This window comes from Pseudophryne corroboree, chromosome 1, assembly GCF_028390025.1.
Source record: "Pseudophryne corroboree isolate aPseCor3 chromosome 1, aPseCor3.hap2, whole genome shotgun sequence".
Taxonomy (NCBI): Eukaryota; Metazoa; Chordata; class Amphibia; order Anura; family Myobatrachidae; genus Pseudophryne; species Pseudophryne corroboree.
Window position 1 is genome coordinate 44,169,421 of NC_086444.1, and position 21,875 is coordinate 44,191,295.

At 45.7% G+C, this 21,875-nt stretch overlaps 1 pseudogene; it reads left to right on the forward strand.

The window, feature by feature from the left end:
• The first annotated feature begins 200 nt into the window (after positions 1–200).
• On the forward strand, positions 201–17,010 carry LOC135055214 (perilipin-2-like; annotated as a pseudogene).
• The last annotated feature ends 4,865 nt before the right edge of the window (positions 17,011–21,875 follow it).

The window sequence follows — 21,875 nt, forward strand, 5'->3', positions numbered from 1 at the left end:
CTCTCCAAGGCTTAGAACATCTGCCCCATGTCGCAGAAATGTAGTTAGACACTTATGGAGCTGACAGGAAACACTAATGATTTGCACCCACACCTGTGACTCCTCCTCCTGAGCTTTAGATAGGGGAGGGACAGAGCAGGTCACATGTGAGGCAGCTCCTATAAAAGCCAGGGTGCCCTGAGTCAGGGAGCAGCAGTCAGGAAGGAGCTAGGAGGTTGTGCAGAGCTCAGGATACTGGAATACAGGTAACCACTGGAACACCATCCAATCATCACCATTTGATGGCTGCAAACATTGAAATGCTATCATTGAATGTTTGATATATTAGTAGTTGCAAGTAGGGAGGCCAATCCCGGGGGAATTTTTTCAATCCTGGGATTTGGGATTAAAAAATGCTCATTCTCAGGATTGCAGTAGGGAAAGTATATGTGGAGGGCAGTAAGGCAGGGTGGATGTAGGGAGCAAGAGAGGGTGGGTGTAGGGAGGATGTAAGGAACAGGATGGGAGGGTGGGTGTAGGGAGCAGTGGGAGGGTGGGTGTGTAGTGAGCATGTAAGATACAGGAAGGGAAGGTGCCAGTGGGTGTAGTGAGCAGAGGGATGTCTGGAGCAGTGAGGGAGTGTGGGTGTAGGTAGCGACAAGTTAAACACTTACTACTTAGGCGGGCCGCGGGCACCAGCCATGGACACACACTGACCGCGCTGGCAGCATTTCAAATGTAGCGCTGGCCGCTTCCCTGATTGGCTGCCGGTCTGCCAGCTCTGATTGGCCGGTGCTACGTTTGAAATGCCGCCAGCGCGGTCAGTGTGTGTCCATAGCTGATGTAACTACATCGCTGACAGCTGGGCAGCGCTGTCGGGCAAAACTGTGCATGCGCACTCGAATCCCGGGATTGGAGGCTCCAATCCTGGGATTCAAATCCCGGCATTTTTGGGCCCAAATCCCGGGATCCCGCCGATCCTGATCCCGGGATTGGCCTCCCTAGTTGTAAGGGAACCATTGATGGTCTGTAACCATCAGGCAGTGATGTCCATCCCTGAATAACTGCTGCCTTCTGTGCTCTTACATGTGTGTATCTTATGTTTCCTAGGTGGCTGACTGTTAATATGGCAGAGACAGTAGAGCAGCAGGTAAGTACAGTGTATGGTGACACTATGGTATACGTGAGGCTGGAGAATGGTAATGTGGATTCCTGTAGGTGATCACATGCCCTGTATTGGGATTATTTACAATTAATATTCAGGGATATATGCTTGTTCGCCTCATGCCCTATGCGGTTAGTAGTGTGCTTCTCTAAACCAGTCACACCCCCTCCCCTCCCAAATACTACTGTTACAGTCCAGGTTTTAAGGATATCTATGCTTGAACCTAGATGATTAAATCAAATGGACTGGGGTACTAATTGAGTCACCTGTGGTGAAGCATGGATACTAAAACTTGGAGTGCAGTTTGGGAGCATTGTATGTAGACTAGGCACAGAATAGTGTATGTTTGCTCCTGTTAATTTTAAGTAATGGTGGTGGTCTACAACCCCCTTTCTCTGACGTCCTAGTGGATGCTGGGAACTCCGTAAGGACCATGGGGAATAGCGGCTCCGCAGGAGACTGGGCACAACTAAAGAAAGCTTTAGGTCACCTGGTGTGCACTGGCTCCTCCCACCATGACCCTCCTCCAAGCCCCAGTTAGATTTTGTGCCCGGCTGAGGTTGGATGCACACTAGGGGCTCTCCTGAGCTTCTAGAAAGAAAGTATAGAATTAGGTTTTTTATTTTCAGTGAGACCTGCTGGCAACAGGCTCACTGCAGCGAGGGACTAAGGGGAGAAGAAGCGAACCTGCCTGCCTGCTTGCAGCCAGCTTGGGCTTCTTAGGCTACTGGACACCATTAGCTCCAGAGGGATCGACCGCAGGCCCAGCCTTGGTGTTCGGTCCCGGAGCCGCGCCGCTGTCCCCCTTACAGAGCCAGAAGCAAGAAGAGGTCCGGAAAATCGGCGGCAGAAGACATCAGTCTTCACCAAGGTAGCGCACAGCACTGCAGCTGTGCGCCATTGCTCCTCATACACACTTCACACTCCGGTCACTGAGGGTGCAGGGCGCTTGGGGGGGGGGGGGGGCGCCCTGAGCAGCAATAAAAACACCTTGGCTGGCAAAAATACCACAATATATAGCCCCAGAGGCTATATATGTGGTAAATACCCCTGCCAGAATCCAGAAAAAAGCGGGAGAAAAGTCTGCAAAAAAGGGGCGGAGCTATCTCCCTCAGACACACTGGCGCCATTTTCTCTTCACAGTGCAGCTGGAAGAAAGCTCCCCAGGCTCTCCCCTGTAGTTTTCAGGCTCAAAGGGTTAAAAAGAGAGGGGGGGCACTAAATTTAGGCGCAATATTATATATACAAGCAGCTATTGGGGAAATTTCACTCAGTTATAGTGTTAATCCCCACATTATATAGCGCTCTGGTGTGTGCTGGCATACTCTCTCTCTGTCTCCCCAAAGGGCTTTGTGGGGTCCTGTCCTCAGTCAGAGCATTCCCTGTGTGTGTGTGTGGTGTGTCGGTACAGCTGTGTCGACATGTTTAATGAGGAGGCTTATATGGTGACGGAGCAGATGCTGATAAATGTGATGTCGCCCCCTGTGGGGCTGACACCAGAGTGGATGATTAGGTGAAAGGTATTAACCGACAGTGTCAACTCCTTACATAAAAGGGTGGATGACGTAACAGCTGTGGGACAGCCGGCTTCTCAGTCCACGCCTGCCCAGGCGTCTCAAAGGCCATCAGGGGCTCAAAAACGCCCGCTCACTCAGATGGCAGACACAGATGTCGACACGGAGTCTGACTCCAGTGTCGACAAGGTTGAGACATATACACAATCCACTAGGAACATCCGTGACTTGATCCCGGCAATAAAAAAAATGTGTTACACATTTCTGACATTAACCCTCTAAAAATGGGTTTTTATGTTGGGGAGAAAAAGCAGGCAGTGTTTTGTTCCCCCATCAGATGAATGAATGAAGTGTGTGAAAAGCGTGGGTTCCCCCCGATAAGAAACTGGTAATTTCTAAAAAGTTACTGATGGCGTACCCTTTCCCGCCAGAGGATAAGTTACGCTGGGAGATATCCCCTAGGGTGGATAAGGCGCTCACACGGTTGTCAAAAAAGGTGGCACTGCCATTTTAGGAATGGCCACTTTGAAGGTACCTGTTGATAAAAAGCAGGAGGCTATCCTGAAGTCTGTATTTACACACTCGGGTACTAGACTGAGACCTGCAGATCGTGCTGCTGCTGCAGCGTGGTCGGTGACCCTGTCAAACATGAGAACATATTAAAGATGTCGTCTTATATATGAGGGATGCACAGAGGGATATTTTGCCGGCTGGCATCCAAAATGAATGTAATGTCCATTCTGTCAGGAGGGTATTAGAGACCTGTCACTGGACAGGTGATGCTGACTTTAAAAGGTGCATAGAGACTCTGCCTTATAAGGGTGAGGAATTATTTGGGGATGGTCTCTGGGACCTCCTATCCACAGCAACAGCTGGGAAGAAATATTTTTACCTCAGGTTTCCTCAGACTAAGAAAGCACTGTATTATCAGGTACAGTCCTTTCGGCTTCAGAAAAGCAAGCGGGTCAAAGGCGCTTCCTTTCTGTACAGAGACATGGGAAGAGGGAAAAAGCTGCACCAGTCAGCCTGTTCCCAGAATCAAAATTCTTCTCTCGCTTCCTCTGAGTCCACAGCATGACGCGGGGGCTCCACAGGTGTAGTCAGGTACAGTGGGGGGCCGTCTCAAAAATTTCAGCGATCAGTGGGCTCGCTCACAGGTGGATCCCTGTTTCATGCAAGTAGTATTTCAGGGGTACAAGCTGGAATTCGAGATGTCTCCCACCCCCCCCCCGCCGTTTCCTCAAATATGCCTTGCCGACGACTTCCTCAGGCAGGGAGGCTGCGCTAGAGGCAATTAATAAGCTGTATTCCCATCAGGTAATACTCAAGGTGCCCCTACTTCAACAAGGACGGGGTTACTATTCCACACGGTTTGGGGTACCGAAACCGCATGGTTCGGTGTGACCCATTTTATATTTAAAATCCTTGAACACATACATAAAAAAATTCAAGTTCAAGATGGAATCGCTCAGGGCGGTTATTGCAAGCCTGGACGAGGGGGATTACATGGGATCCCGGGACATCAAGGATGCTTACCTGCATGTCCCCATTTACCATCCTCGCCAGGAGTACCTCAGATTTGTGGTACAGGATTACCATTACCAAGTCCAGACACTGCCGTTTGGACTGTACATGGCACCGAGGGTGTTTACCAAGGTAATGGCCGAAATGATGATACTCCTTCGAAAAAGGAGTTTTAATTATCCCGTACTTGGACAATCTCCTTATAAGGGCAAGGTCCAAGGAGCAGTTGCTAGTCGGGGTAGCACTATTTTGGAAAGTGCTACAACAGCACGGTTGGATTCTAAACAGTCCAAAGTCACAGCTGGTTCCTACGACGCGTCTACTGTTCCTGGGGATGGTTCTGGACACAGAACAGAAATAAGTGTTTCTCCCGGAGGAGAAAGCCAAGGAGCTGTCATCTCTAGTCAGAGACCTCCTGAAGCCAAACAGGTATCGGTGCATCATTGCACGCGAGTCCTGGGAAAAATGGTAGCTTCCTACGAAGCAATCCCATTCGGCAGGTTCCATGCAAGAACTTTTCAGTGGGACCTGTTGGACAAGTGGTCCGGATCACATCTTCAGATGCATCGGCTGATAACCCTGTCTTCAAGGACCAGGGTATCTCTACTGTGGTGGCTGCAGAGTGCCCATCTTCAAGAGGGCCGCAGGTTTGGCATACAGGACTAGGTCCTAGTGACCATGGATGCCAGCCTTTGAGGCTGGGGGGCAGTCACACAGGGAAGAAACTTCCAGGGACTTTGGTCAAGTCAGGTGACTTCCCTACACATAAATATTCTGGAACTGAGGGCCATTTACAATGCCCTGAGTCAGGCAAGGCCTCTGCTTCAAAACCAGCCGGTACTGATCCAATCAGACAACATCACGGCAGTCGCCCATGTAAACCAACGGGGCGGCACAAGAAGCAGGATGGCAATGGCAGAAGCCACAAGGATTCTCCGATGGGCGGAAAATCATGTGTTAACACTGTCAGCAGTGTTCATTCCTGGAGTGGACGACTGGGAAGCAGATCTTCTCAGCAGACACGACCTCCACCCGGGAGAGTGGGGATTTCATCCAGAAGTCTTCCAAAGGATTGTACACCATTGGGAAAGGCCACAGGTGGACATGATGGCGTTCCGCCTCAACAAAAAGCTATAAAAGATATTGCGCCAGGTCAAGGGACCCTCAGGCGATAGCTGTGGACGCTCTGGTAACACCGTGGGTGTACCAGTCGGTTTATGTGTTCCCCCCTCTGCCTCTCATACAAAAGGTACTGAGAATAATAGGAAGGCGAGGAGTAAGAACGATACTCATGGTTCCGGATTGGCCAAGAAGAGCTTGGTACCCAGAACTTCAAGAAATTATATCAGAGGACCCATGGCCTCTGCCGCTCAGACAGGACCTGCGGCAGCAGGGGCCCTGTCTGTTCCAAGACTTACCGCGGCTACGTTTTGACGGCATGGCGGTTGAACGCCGGATCCTAAGGGAAAAGGGCATTCCGGAGGAAGTCATTCCTACGCTGATTCAAGCCAGGAAAGATGTAACTGCAAAACATTATCACCACATATGGCGAAAATATGTTGCTTGGTGTGAGGCCAAAAAAGGCCCCAACAGAGGAATTTCAACTGGGTCGATTTCTGCATTTCCTACAAGCAGGAGTGTCTATGGGCCTAAAATTAGGCTCCATTAAGGTACAGATCTCGGCTCTGTCGATTTTCTTCCAGAAAGAACTAGCTTCAGTACCTGAAGTTCAGACATTTGTAAAAGGAGTGCTGCATATTCAGCCCCCGGTTGTGCCTCCAGTGGCACCTTGGGTTCTCAACGTGGTGTTGAGTTTCTTAAAATCACATTGGTGTGAGCCACTAAAAACCGTGGATCTAAAATATCTCACGCGGAAAGTGGTCATGTTGTTGGCCTTGGCTTCGGCCAGGTGTGTCTCAGAATTGGCGGCTTTGTTATATAAAAGTCCTTATCTGATTTTCCATATGGATAGGGCAGAATTGAGGACTCGTCCCCAGTTTCTCCCTAAGGTGGTATCAGCTTTTCACTTGAACCAACCTATTGTAGTGCCTGCGGCTACTAGGGATTTGGAGGATTCCAAGTTACTGGACGTAGTCAGGGCCTTGAAAAATTATGTTTCCAGGACGGCTAGAGTCAGGAGAACTGACTCGCTGTTTATCCTGTATGCACCCAGCAAACTGGGTGCTCCTGCTTCTAAGCAGACTATTGCTCGCTGGATTTGTAGCACAATTCAGCTGGCGCATTCTGCGGCTGGACTACCGCAGCCAAAATCTGTAAAAGCCCATTCCACAAGGAAGGTGGGCTCATCTTGGGCAGCTGCCCGAAGGGTCTCGGCTTTCCAACTTTGCCGAGCTGCAACTTGGTCGGGGGCAAACACGTTTGCTAAATTCTGCAAGGTTGATGCCCTGGGTGAGGAGGACCTGGAGTTCTCTCATTCGGTGCTGCAGAGTCATCCGCACTCTCCCGCCCGTTTGGGAGCTTTGGTATAATCCCCATGGTCCTTACGGAGTTCCCAGCATCCACTAGGACGTCATAGAAAATAAGATTTTACTCACCGGTAAATCTATTTCTCGTAGTCCGTAGTGGATGCTGGGCGCCCATCCCAAGTGCGGATTGTCTGCAATACTTGTATATAGTTATTGCCTAACTAAAGGGTTATTGTTGAGCCATCTGAGAGGCTGTTATATTCATACTGTTAACTGGGTATAGTATCACGAGTTATACGGTGTGATTGGTGTGGCTGGTATGAGTCTTACCCGGGATTCAAAATCCTTCCTTATTATGTCGGCTCGTCCGGGCACAGTGTCCTAACTGAGGCTTGGAGGAGGGTCATGGTGGGAGGAGCCAGTGCACACCAGGTGACCTAAAGCTTTCTTTAGTTGTGCCCAGTCTCCTGCGGAGCCGCTATTCCCCATGGTCCTTACGGAGTTCCCAGCATCCACTACGGACTACGAGAAATAGATTTACCGGTGAGTAAAATCTTATTTTAACAGTGCAGCCAGATATTGCATGTGCAATGTGTGCTGCAGTCCCTAACTGATCAACTGGGCCACCTGTAGTCCTGATATTACTGGTCCTAGTAACCTGTGTACTATGCAACTGCTGCATCTCAAACTCACAATTGTGTGTTTAAAAACAAACCAAAACTGAGTGGTAATTGCCAATGTTATAGGTCACAACTGAAAACCATAAATGTGCACCCTGAGCCCTGTCCACAGGTGTAGCCTCCTGGTCTGCTCGGAGAGGAACCCAGCTGTATGGTGTTGGACTAACTCTGGCTGTTTCTCCTGTAGAACGTTGTGGTCCGGTTGATCAACCTCCCCTTGGTGAGCTCAACGTATGACATGGTGTATTCTGCCTATATCCACACCAAAGATAACCACCCCTACCTGAAATCTGTGTGCAATGTAGCGGAGAGAAGTGTGAAGACCATCACGTCGGTGGCTGTGACCAGCGCCAGGCCAATCCTGCAGAGACTGAAGCCTCAGAGTAGGTTTTGGTATTTTCTGCTGTCTGGAAACTATCTTTAAGGAGGATGCTTATCAAAGCTCAGAGATTAGATTATTGGCAGTTAAAGGATATTTGGCTGTTTACATGATCAGTCTCCAAGCCTTGATAAATACCCCCCCCCCCAATATTAGATCCAGTCTGTCATGCATTATTGACTTCCCTGTACTCGCACACTGGACAGACTTCAGTATTTGACAGCCTATTATGTCCTTAATTAAAATACACATATAGTAAGTACTCTAGATTATGCTTGTCATCCAGTTGCTGATAATTACCTCTTGTATGTTTTCTCTTACAATGAGGAGAGCACTGGATTTAGTTGGTGTAGCAGTAAAATGCTGATTTATGGTCCTGTATGTTGTAAATACGGTCTCCTACTATGCAAAGAACAAGCCCATCTTAAATCACCTTAGCATAGAAAGTAGCCTAAATATTGGCTGTCCCTGGTCTAAGATGCACATCACTAGGCTAGCAATCGATGGTACCATTGGTGGTTAGCATCAATGTTGTATAACAATTGATGGCTTCACCCACTGATCATTAACCCCCATCTATTACTCGCAGGGCTGCAGGCCAATCAGGGGGTGGCATTGGGCTCCATGTGCTGGCAATAACATTGGGGCTCTGTACCATTTATGTTGGAGAGCCACTGGATCTCTATATTTGATATCATTGATGGCCAACTCCATTTAGATGCATGTTTGGTGCAATGTACTGTTTCATAAGTGGCTTTATTTTTTTAATAAACCCTTTAGTTGCCCTGGCTAACAACATTGCATGTATAGGATTGGGTAAGATTGAGGTGAAGCTGCCCATTCTCTATCAGCCTACTGACAAGGTAACTTTATAGCCCAGCAGCTATAACTGACTATCCTACACATAGGATAACGTGTTACACAGGTGTGTTGTATAAATGTTATCTGCAGTACCTGTGTCCTCCTCCTCTAGGTGGTCTCCACTGCCTCTGAGGCAGTTCTTGGTGCTAAGGATGTGGTCGTACAGAGTATATCGGGAGTAGTTGGCAGAACTAAGGGAGCTGTGCAGGATGGTGTAGAGATGACCAAGGCTGCTGTGAATGGGGGCATTAGTACCATTATGGGGAGCCGTGTAGCGCAGATGGTGAGCAGCCGTGTGGACATGGCACTGACGACATCGGAGAGTCTCCTGGAACAATACCTGCCACCCACGGACGAGGAGCTGGGTAAGCTAGAACTGATGTGAGCAGTATATTCATGAACTAACACTTGGCCTACTGGGCCACAAAGTATAACTTTCTCTGGCTGGGTCCACAGGATTATCCACAGGATAACATTGGGATATTGTCAAGCGACAGCGAAAATGGCACCAACACGGTCACAAGCTTTCTGGCCTCCCAGGATGCATTGGGGCCTCCACTATATAGTCCCGCCCACTGACTCAGTCAGATCAGTTTTTTGCTTGGTGCGGCAGGAAGCCGCATGGTCACAGGGCTGCTGTGAAAGCAGCCTCAAGTTTTCATTACTTTATTTTTATAGACTTACTGTTTTGGTTTGAGCGACTTCTCTTAACAGCGTCTTAAACGTGTATTAGAAAGAGTCGCTCCAACAACTCCCCACCGGGTCGCAACAACGCTTACCTTCGCGGTACAGTGCTGTCTCGACGGGCGTCTGTGTCGGATGTTCTAGCAGGTCCAGCAGACGTAACCAGGCTGTGGCCGGACCATGGGGAGACGGTGAGTCTATGGACTTCCTCTTACTAGAGGGGTCAGGACACAGCTACACTGATTTGGTGGAGACTACAAACAGCGTGTTGATGCGCCGAACATCTCGAGTGTGACAGCGCTACGCTCCGGGGATCATAGGCGCCAGGACTAGGTGAGGCCGCGATCCTGGGAGTTTAAGTCAACAGGGGGTTTCAGACGCTCTCCTGGTCGTCCCTCCTCAGAGTTCATGGCCAGTTCCCGCGGGTCTCGTTTCATGAACTGAATGACCTCACTTCCGGCTCAGACGCTACCACGAGGGTACTCGGTCGCAGCTTAGACGCTGCGGTTGTGTACACTGGATATAAACCCGCCCAGACCGAGTCGCAGGCCTTTAGTGTCTGCATGCACGTGGAGTCGCTCAGCGTCCGTGTCCGTTATCAGTTACCAAGAGCGGCAGTGTACACCAGTAGCGTCTGAATCCACTCGGCGTCTTTCGAGCGTCTTTGCTTGGATATGGAAGTGTGGTGAGTCTCCCTGTATCCCGCTCCCTGGAGGCAGGGTATACAGTACTAAAAATTCCTTCTACTTCGTGTGCACTGTTAATTTTTAGTACCTATTGCATATGAGACCTGTATATTACTGTGTTTTCTGCATGTTATGTTGAAAAAGAACCAGTTAAACAGAAGTACAATTTTCCTACTTATGTATAAGTTATTATGGAGGTTGTATTTTCATATGACAATGTCTAATGCTTTAACATGTGACTGACTGCTAGTATGTGTGCTGACTTTTCTGTGTAATGTCAGTCCTGTTCTGACCCTCAAATCAGGTGCACTGTGGTCAGATTGATTTCACCTCTATATACTGATTATAGGGTGTGGTTCAGTCACAAAATTGTGTAGTCAATATCAGAAAAAATGTCTGTGAGCGGCAAAAGTGATGAGGAGAATTTGTCAAGCACTCCTACAGCCCTAACATGCTTATCTTGTAAGTCAGGGGTAATTGATATGATTCAATTGGTCACTTATGAGTGTTTGTGTGCAAACTGTGTCGCTTTTCAGCGAAGTAAAAAACAGGTTAGCTCCAGTAGCACCACCTCAAGGGTTAGGTTACACTATGAACCCATACATGCAACTCCCTTCCTATGGTTTGGTTCCAGTAGCCTCTACAAGCAACCAGGGGGTAGGTAAGACTAAGACAGATACGTCTGTATGGCAGACTACACAAGAGGATACATCGGATGATGATGCGGAAACAATAGATTCAACTCCGTATGATGATCAATTGCAGAGCTTTAGTTCAGATGATGTAGCTGAACTCATTAATGCAGTAAAGGCTGTGCTTTCTCTGGAAGAACCAGCCAAGACAGCGTTAAAAGCAAAAGCACCTGTATTCAAACGAACAAAGTCAGTGAAAGCTGAATTTCCAGCGTCAGAGGAGTTGACGGAAATGATGGATGAGTCTTGGGCAGCGCCCGGTAAAAAGTATAAGATTCCTAGGAGATGGGATTCTTATTATCCATTTCCTGCTGGAGATTGTTCGAAGAGAGAAGTTCCTCCAAAAGTAGATGCACATGTTCTGCAACTAGTGCACAAATCTGCTTTGCCACTGTCATTTACCTCTTTGAATGATGTCACAGACAGGAGGGTAGAGAGCCTATTGAAAAATATTTTTTTTCTCTTGTGGGTGCAGTGGTAAGACCTGCTATGGCTTCGGCCTGGGTAGCAAAGGCAATGGGCGAATGGATAGAGCAACTAGAGAATGACATCCCCTCTCCTACTAGGGAGCAAGAGGATCGTCTTTGCCGTTTAAGACAATCTGCCCAGTATTTAGAAGAAGCAGCCATTGATGTAGGCACTGTTGCTTCTAAAGCTTCAGCCCTGGCAGTAGTCTCTCTCAGAACAGTCTAGCTACGGACCTGGAAGGCAGATGCGGAGTCCAAGAAGGAATTGGAAGCATTGCCTTTCGTGGGTAATATATTATTTGGAAAACCTTTATCGGATATCCTAGAGTCAGAGGCTGAATCGAAGGTCAGTTTTCCGGCTACCTACAACCCTAAGTCCAAGGGTTTAAAATTTTGCTCATTTCGCTGGCAAAGCGAAAGGTAAAGAGGAGCCTAAACAACCCCAGTTTAAATCCAGGGGTAGGCAGCAGTGGGCTAGCAAAAAGCCAGCTTCCAAACCTGAACAAAAGCCCTCAGCCTGAAGAGACGGGCCTCCGCCTGGAGGATTCCAGGGTTGGGGGCCGACTCCTGCAATTTGCACCCACATGGCAACAGTCAACAACAGATGCCTGGGTGCAGAAGGTAGTATCTCAGGGGTATGGGTTCCCATTCAGGAGGCAGCCTCCTCAAAGATTTTTTTTTTGCACCAGCCCGTCTCGTATAGAGTCGAAGGACAATTCCCTGCAAGAAGCAGTCCAAAAATTACTGCAGTCAGGTGTGATTGTCCCAGTACCTCCATCACAAAAGGGACCGGTGTTAGTCCAATCTGTTTCTAATCCAGAAACCAAATGGGTCATATCGACCAATTCTAAATCTGAATATGTTGAACAATTACATATGGATCCCGAAGTTCCACATGGAGACGTTACGCTCCATAATGTTGGCTATGGAACCGGGAGACTATATGGTATCTCTGGATGTGCGGGATGCTTACCTACATATGCCTATAGCACTATCACATCAGTGTTACCTCAGGTTTGCCATCCTCAAGGAACACTTCCAGTTTCAAGCTCTGCCCTTTGGGCTAGCTACAGCACCCAGGGTGTTTACCAAGATCATGGTGGTTATGGCAGCTTGTCTGCGCAAACAAGGGATAAGGATATTCCCATACCTAGACGACCTATTAATCTTAGCACAGTCGCAAGATTTACTGTTGAGCCATCTCCAACAGACGATAGTTTGTTTACAGAGACACGGGTGGCTCATAAATTGGGAGAAGTCGTCCCTGAATCCATCACAGCGGATGGTTCATTTGGGAGCCATATTGGATTCAGACCTACAGAGAGTTCTCTTACCAGAGAAGAAAATAGTCAAGGTGCAGGTCATGGCTCAGGAAGTGTTGCAAGCCCAGACAATGTCAGTCCATGCAGCAATGCGACTGTTGGGTCTGATGGTATCAACGTTCGACATGGTGGAATATGCGCAATTCCACTCCAGACCATTGCAGCATCTCATTTTGACAAAATGGAACGGAAATCATCAAACAATAAAGAAGCAGATGATAAAGATTCCAGTAAATGTAAAAAGGTCTCTAGCATGGTGGCTACAGACAGACCATTTAAACAAGGAGACCCTTTTGGATAAAAGAGTGGCAAGTCCTGACGACAGATGCCAGCCTGCAAGGTTGGGGGGCGGTACTCGGAAGCCTATGGTTCCAGGGAAAATGGACCGCAAGGGAAAGTCGCCTGCCGATTAAATCTGTTAGAAATAAGAGCCATTTACTTGGCCCTAGTTCAGGCAAAGGACAATCTACAAGGAAGACCAGTCCAGATCCGCTCAGACAATGCGACGGCAGTAGCATACCTAAATCAAGGAGGGACTCACAGCAAGAGTCTGATGGAGGAAGTAACTCCCATTCTAAAGTGGGCAGAACTCCATCTCCCAGCATTGTCAGCAGTATTTGTCCCGGGTGTACTAAATTGGGAAGCGGATTTTCTCAGTCTGCACACCATTCAGGAAACCGAATGGGCACTACACCCAGAAGTGTTTCGGACACTGGTGAACAGATGGGGTCTACCGGAGATAGACCTTATGGCGTCTCGTCTAAACAACAAAGTTCCGAGGTACGGATCAAGAACAAGGGACCCAGGAGCAGTCCTGGTAGACGCACTGTCAGTAGAATGGAGGTTTCAGCTGGCATATCTGTTCCCTCCAATATCTCTGTTACCCAGAGTAGTGAGAGAGCTAAAACAGGCAAAAGGAGCAATCATTCTAATAGCTCCAGCTTGGCCAAGAAGGCATTGGTACACAGATCTGTGGAGAATGTCCGTGGAAGCACCGATACTGCTCCCTCAACGTCCAGATCTGTTAATGCAGGGTCCTTGTCAGTCATCTGGATCGCCTGTCTTTGACGGCGTGGCTGTTAACCTCTATCTTAGAGGCTAAAGGATTTTCAAAGCAAGTAATCCAAACCATGCTTAGAGCAAGAAAGCCTTCTTCGGCCCGTGTATATCATAGAATATGGCAAGCCTATATTCATTGGTGTTCTGGAAAAAATTACAATCCAAGAGCCTTTAAAGTAGCTAGGATTTTGGATTTTCTGCAGGCAGGATTGGATAAGGGGTTGAAGGTTGCTTCCTTGAGGGTGCAAGTCTCAGCGTTGACTGTGGTTTCAGCAGAAGATTGCTGACCTACAGGATGTACGTACGTTTTTCCAAGGAGTAGTACATATTCAACCTCCATTTGTTCCTCCTGCAGCTCCCTGGGATTTGAATTTAGTTCTTAAATTTCTCCAGGGTCCTTTGTTTGAACCACTTGAGAGAGCGGATCTTAAGTGGTTAACGATTAAAGTTCTTTTTTTACTGGCAATGGCGTCAGCCAGAAGAGTGTCAGATTTAGGAGCATTATCATGTAAGTCTCCTTTCCTAAGTTTTTTTCCAGACAGAGCAGTTCTCAGAACGAGATCTAGTTATCTTCCAAAGGTGGTATCAAAGTTTCACCTGAATGAAGAGATTGTAGTCCCAGCTTTTCAGGTATCGGGACTATCTGCGGGAGAAGCGTCACTAGACGTGGTCCGGTCTTTAAAAATCTATATAGATCGTACTAGTGCCATCAGGAAAACAGATTCCCTCTACGGATTCCATAGGAGAGGTTGGCCTGCTAGTAAACAGACGCTGGCGAGATGGCTCCGAGTGGTAATATCTGAAGCTTATTCTCATGCAGATCTCCCTATTCCGGCTAATGTCTCTGCGCACACTACACGTAAGGTAGGTCCTTCTTGGGCAGCACAACAGGGTGCATCAGCAGAACAGATATGTAAGGCAGCCACATGGTCTTCCATAAACACATTCATCAGACATTATGCCTTGGATACTTTTGCCTCTCATGACGCAGACTTCGGGCGAAAGGTCCTCCTGTGCAATCAGGAGCGTCCCCACCACTAAAATGGCTTTGGGAATCCCAATGTTATCCTGTGGATAATCCTGTGGACCCAGCCAGAGAAATAAACGTTATGGTAAGAACTTACCATTGATAATGTGATTTCTCTTATGTCCACAGGTATCCACAGGGATCCCACCCGGACGCATCTGATTTGAGGATCTAGACAAACACTAAAAACCTCTTCCTTCTTGTATGGAAGGGTGTGCATGTGTGTTCTTATCGCCTGTACAGGTCTCTACCTAATGTTCCTGCCTATAACCGCTGTGGAAAGAACTGATCTGAGTCAGTGGGCGGGACTATATAGTGGAGGCCCCAATGCATCCTGGGAGGCCAGAAAGCTCGTGACCGTGTTGGTGCCATTTTCGCTGTCGCTCGACAATATCCCAATGTTATCCTGTGGACATAAGAGAAATCACGTTATCAACGGTAAGTTCTTACCATAACGTTTATATAGCCACACAACTCTTACTAGGCCACTGACAGGCCAGCTGTAAAGCCAAGTCAGACATTTTAAATGGCTTCATTGTATTTCAAGCTTTTATATATTTCAGTTAAGGAATCGACAAAAACAGAGGGGTTTGAAGTGGCAGCCGGAAAGCCAAGTTACTACGTTCGCTTGGGGTCACTCTCTACCAAGGCCCGTAAACGTGCTTATCAGCAAGCTCTGACACGAGTGATGGATGTCAAATGCTGGAGCCGGAGGCCATGGCTCGGCTACAGAACACCGTTGATCTGGTCAGTTGCAGATTTATAACCATGGCCACCACCTGTCCAGCATCTTTTGTTGCCATACCTGTAGCAGTAAAGGACTATTATTTTTTTTTTTTTATTTATTTTTTTTCTAAGAAGCAACATCTAGAATCTTGCTCAAGGTGAAGAAAGGAGCTCATAAACACTTGCATGGTCTGGTTGTAGCAGATGTGATGGCTGGGCTACCCCTGACATGGTTGTATCTGATGTGTCCAACACCCAGTGAGTGGCTGCCGGAAGTCTATATTCCAGCAGCCGTTAATTGTGGTGGTTTGCACCCTTGGTTTCTCATCCGTGTCTCAAACACTGCTGTATCGGGAAGCTGGCAGCACTGCCACCTGGTGGTGGAACAGTTGCTGCAGAAATGTACACTGCAGCACTTCCACTTCCCCAGTTTTAAATACCCAGCAGCTGCCAGGTCATAGGAACACTGCTGCCTTTCACAGCAATCACCGATGAGCATTGATTATCAGAATATCAATCATCTGATATTGGGTTTTTTTTGTTTCATCTATATCCATTAGTGACTAATTTAATAATCTTCATTATGGATTCCCATATTGATACAAGACCACTGATAACTTCAAGTTCATGCACAGTATACCATAAAAATTGCTATAGGAATAAAACCATGAAATGGTATTGGATAGTGTTTATGTACTTTAGGTAAAGACATGTTCATTATATAATAATCAAAAAATCAGTGTTTCTGAATAAACCTTTTCTAGATTAAGTGATTAAAGGCTTCTCATCTTCTAGATTGAATTTGCAAGAAAGAACATGAATGGTGCCAACCAGAAGATCCATGACGCTCAGGATAGGATGTACCACACGTGGGTGGAATGGACTAAAACCACAGGACAGCAAGCTAGTGGGGAGGCTGAGAGCGTGGAGGTAAACTCCTCTACTGGTGTACATGCCAGGTGTCGAAGTATTGGCTGCATAGAAATACTACTCTGATACTTTAACACAGAGATTCTCAAACTCTGTCCTCAGGGGCACACAAAGTGCATATTTTGCAGGTATCCCAGCAGGTGCACAGGTGTGTTAATTACTCACTGACACATTTTAAAAGGTCCACAGGTGGAGCTAATTATCTCACTTGCGATTCTGTGAGGAGACCTGCAAAACATGCACTGTGTGCCCCCGAGGACCAAGTTTGAGAACCTCTGCTCTAACATGTAACATCTGTTTTTTCAGCAAATTGAATCACGCATTCTGACTATAGCCTGGCATCTGACTCTACAACTGCAAACCACCTGTCTCTCCCTGGTGACCGGTGTCCAAGGCCTTCCGCAGAACATCCAGAGCAAGGCTCAGAACATCAGTGTCATGGCTACCGAGGTCTATCAGAACTTCCGTTCTGCCTCCTCCATCAGAGACATGTCTGATGGCCTCTTAGCCACCAGCAAGGAGCAATTCGCCAAGATGAAGAGTTCTATGGATGATGTCATGGATTACTTGGTTAATAACACACCACTAAACTGGCTGGTCGTTCCTTTTTACCCACAGCCAGCTGGCTGCCCACATGGGGAGGAAGAAGCTGACGTGACAGACTCTGCTAATAGGGACGATTGACCGCACTTCAGTCTACAGTCACTTTGTACCAAATTCACCCAAGTGGGTTATCACCGATGTGTAGTGGCAAATGTTTCATGTAGCTTTACTGTATACTTTCACTCATATTTTTACACAAATGCTTTTTAGGTAAACCTGTATTGTTTCAGCCACCACACAGTCAATTATGTTGTGCATTTTTGTATATTAAATATTTTTGCTGTTATGGTCTGTGTTCATGATGAAGCTTTGTTCATAACTTTATAAATTTTAACGTTATGTCACTTGGAATGGGGGTAGGGGTGTTAGTAACCAAATATTGCAGACTTCCTGTGCAGTTCTAAGGGATGTAAAGGGGGAAAAACCTGATGCCAGTCACATGGATAAATGTTCTGATACATTACATCCATTGTTGCTCCCTTAATATGTAACTGTAGATAAAGTTAATTATTTACCTTTTAACATAAGCTATATACTTATTATAAACAATGTACACAATAGGCGCACGAGGTGCCGTAATGGTATGCACTTTGCGTAGCAGACGCTAGGCCGTGGTCGAGACGCACGAGCGGCACATTCGCTTATGCTTAGTATTGAGCACGCTGTAGGCGGCCCGAGTACCGTAATGCTACGCTATTGGCGTAGCGGACGCTGTACCGTGAGAGTGGGATACGAGCGGTGCTGACGCTCACTGAATTACACACAGAAAACCTTAACAACACACCTAAAGGGTATGCTTATGCTGTAAACCTTAGTACTGTAATATTACCACAATGTAACACTGATTAACCTGGATGATATGAAAGCTGTTTGAGCGATTGAGACGCTCAAACCCTTTATAATGTCTAGTGAAACACACACACTACTTGCTAAGGTTCTAACACCTTTATAGATGATATTAGTAAGTAAAAGGGAAAAGAAAAACAGTTTACAGCTTATACACTACAGACCTGACATTAATACCTAAACACAATAACTAAACAGAAATATTAAACACTAGCGAACGATCACAAATAGAATAAACACAAAGAGAATAAATGGCAAATACTTATAGGAGAACAATCGCATACACACAGAGTAACGAAGTGGCCACAGAGAAACTTACACACGTGGGAATGACTCGCAGGCGCTATCTGGAAACAAGCTCTCAGTCATCACGGGGAAAACCTTTGTGGAGAGAAGTGAGCTGGTCTGGCTATGGGGGTCTTTATATACACAATATACTGTACAATACAATGGTCCTATAATTTCATTGGACACAGGAATGTCCCTCTGCATTATAACATAAGGTCATAGGTGGATTCGAACAGGTGGGCTGTGACTATTTCAAACTGCTCAGATGGGAGGTATCCTCAGGATTCCCGCCGCATGGATAATGAACTGTAAATACAGTAAATGTCCATAAACTACTCATAGACATAACTATACGCAGGAGCGATTAATCTCTTCCTAACCAACACTGGATTGCTTCTAATAAAATACTCTTCAGTTAGGTACTAGACACCACTGTTCAACCTTTATCAGACCCTTCGTATCATGCAAAGAGGAATTCCCAAGTCCCTGAACCATTTACACTAAACATACTTGCAGACATTATTAAGGGGAATATTATCTACAAAACACACTATAAAGGTTAAATATGCTGCGATCGAGTCGCCCGCTACAAGCCCACAAACTCTACCGTAACTACACATCCCCATGCACAGGTGATGTCGGAGCGTCCCTTACGCAACCTTAGGGGATGCGTACACACGGGGGAGTGGGTGCACGAGCAGCGGGCATGTGCATTGGGGTTAGTACAAGGCATTGGGAATAACAATATTTTTCAACTTTGACACGGTTATCAGAGCAGCAGTGCAAGTATGCAGGTACAGAGTACCCTTAAGAATTTGGCAGTGAGTACGCAGTACCACCTGTCACACACTCTGCAATTACCACAATTATAATGTGCCACAAACCAACAAGACCATGGTGCATGATGGCTCCTCCCACTTTGTCAGGGTTACTGGGAGTGTGACTGGCTGTAATATTCTGTTTTATAATGGAGGCATTACTATATATTAAATTGGGGGCATTACAATATTTCTATTACACTGGAGGAATTCTATATTTGTAGCCTTGCCTCCAGATTTTTCACCCCCCACACACAAAAAGGGGGCTGTTGTGTGGCCACGCTGCTAGTGTCATGGAGCCACTAGCAGTAGGTTGCCATGCCCCCTCACAACACATGACCACGCCCATTTTTGGCATTCTGTACCACTAAAATATTTCTACGTGCACCACTGCATCAGAGCAAAGTAACAGATCAATTAGGACTTCAGTAATCTGGTCCTAAGAATAAATGAGTGGTAAACTACTTTATGGGTGGTAAGACTTTAGCAGCTTGGGGCTCGGCTCATTGGGTCTCTGATAATTAGCTTGGCTTGAAACATGGCATTTTAAAATTCAGTCCCCCACAACTGAACTAAAAGAATGTCCTAAAATACGGCTTCACTAGTGTTGTGCAATAATCAGTCACTGGTTAACCAAATTGGCCTGACACCCTCACCTAATATCGCATGCTTTGTCACAATCTACCTGTAAGGTGCATTGTAAATGGTTCTATGCAGATTACCTGTACATAGGGGATTTTATTTTTTACGTGTAAAAATACATAGTTGCTGTATAACTTTCTCCTAAATCCACAGCAGTAGCGGCTCTTGCCACGGGCAAGCAGGCTTCTTGCCCTGGGCACTGCAACCCAAAGAGTGCCACCACTGCCATGGCAAGAGCCACTACTAATCCCCTGCCGCTGGCTGCAGTGGGCGCCGTGTGCGCCCACTGACTGACGCTAGAGGTCAAAATTGACTCCTAGTGTCCAATGCGGCACTACTATGGCAGACGTCATGATGTCTCTCCCACAGAGAGGAGCTGGTCCTTGGAGATTGCAGCAGCGATCCGAAAGCAGGAGCAAGGCTGGTAAGTATTGGTGTATTTTTTTTTTTTTTTAGGGTTTCAAAGCAGCGCTACTATTGGTGGCAAATCTACAAGGGGAACAGCTACTGGGGGGGAAATCAACTGGGGGCACTACTACAGGATGCAAATCAACTGGGGGCACAAGTACAGGGGGATAACTGTGGGCATGCCCCTTCCCTATGAAGAAGCCACTATTGATTTATGGAATCTTATTTATGATTATTAATATTTATTATATCATATATGGTATTTAATATATGGATATATTTTAATTAATATGCGTTTATCATATATATCTGCAAATATATTATGTCAGGCTTACTAAGTGGCTGATAAATATATGCAGTCCTTATATATATATATATATATATATATATATATGACTTATGACATTATGAAGTTAAGATTCCTTAAAGAGAGTTCAAGCTTGAATATTACCGCTCTTTTTATATGATTCTTTATTTACAGGCAGATCAAATCGTACAGAATAAGATATACACAGTAGTGATATATATACTAATTATAATTATATTAAGCTATGCTATGTTTCCTTCGTTACATAACATAAAACAACATGACATAAGTTTCACAAACAGTTTCAATTATTATCATATTTATACTTGCAAGTTAAAGATTGCCATCCCAAGAATCATTCCTTCTGCATGTTCTCCATGACTTCTCCTCCTGACTGACTTCCTTCCTTCTCCTTCTTCTTCTCCCTCTCCCTCTTCCTTCTAACTCCTAACTACAAGTCTGGTCCTTTTATCTCATATTTTACCAATTCAAACTATCATATTCTCATAGTTTCCAATGGAATAGGTAATTATAGGTTTGTCAGATTCCAAGGTGTAATAAAACAAACATTGAACTGGGCTGTCGTGTCCTGTTCACAGAGGCATGGTGTCATAAAAGTGTGGTGTCCACACTGCCTTAAGCAAGTATAGTATTGTAAAATCTGGAATGTCTTTTCATCCAAAGTTCTGTTGTATTGACAAGTTTTCCTGGGGTCGGTTACACAATGTTTTATCAATGGATGTGATCTCTTTTCATAGTAGTTAATTTATGCTCCCTAGCTTTAAACCTTCACTGGACAATAGACAAACCAGTAGATTCTGATCTACTGTAAGCACACCTGTGAATTCCAATGACCAACAGAGCTCTGTCACATACCTATTATCATTTATGGCCTAATACCTTTTCTCTACAATGACTCTTGATCTTACTGTAACCTCTCTGGCCTTATTTATGACTAGAGCAGAATAAACCTGTTCCCTACACTATTTTTTTACCATCTTGCAGTAAAACACAAATATACAGTATATCTATATAAACACATACACAAACCTAATTTCTTAAATCAGCTAAACATTACCTCATACATTCAAACTTATTTCATATCTATTCCTTACTATATATATCCAGTATACTGTCCACTATGGTAACATCGCCTATTTATAATGAATTATATTTTGATTCAGACAACATCTTATGGCCTAATATTATACTAAGTGCGGACAATTACCTATAAGGCAACAGTCGCCCCCTTGTGGCCATGAGAAATTATTTTGATTGGCCACACATTAAACTAGCGTAGTTGCTTCCAAATACATTTCAAAATATTCTTCAAAACATAACTTTTGTTGTAACCATAATATATACCATAAGTGTAATAATAATAACCATTATGATTTTTAAAAAATCTCTAAAAATTCTTAGCTTACCTAACCTTATTCTACTTTTTAACTAAAGCAGACCAAGACTGAGGTTTTTATTCAGTATTCATGAGGAAAACTAATTTCTACAGACATTTGGAATACCATAGCCCAATTGTAGACCTTTTTTCTGTATCTGGATCAGTACATTTGGACATTTTTGCTGTTCTTGGCTGTAGCAATTTACTGGGATAAGACTGTCATCTGCGTGGTTTGCTTGCAATTGGAGACGCCTTGCGTCTGCATTATGGAGGCAGTTGAAGTAGAATTCTTCATAGCAGCTGCTCCTTTGCTTGCCATTTCGCTGTTTGACGCAGAGGGCTGTGTATTTTGCGTACTATGATCTTGAGTTTGCAACTCAGTACTTGTGATGACCCTCGGTAATGGTCTTTATACAGTATTTAGCAGTTCTGTTTCCTTTGCG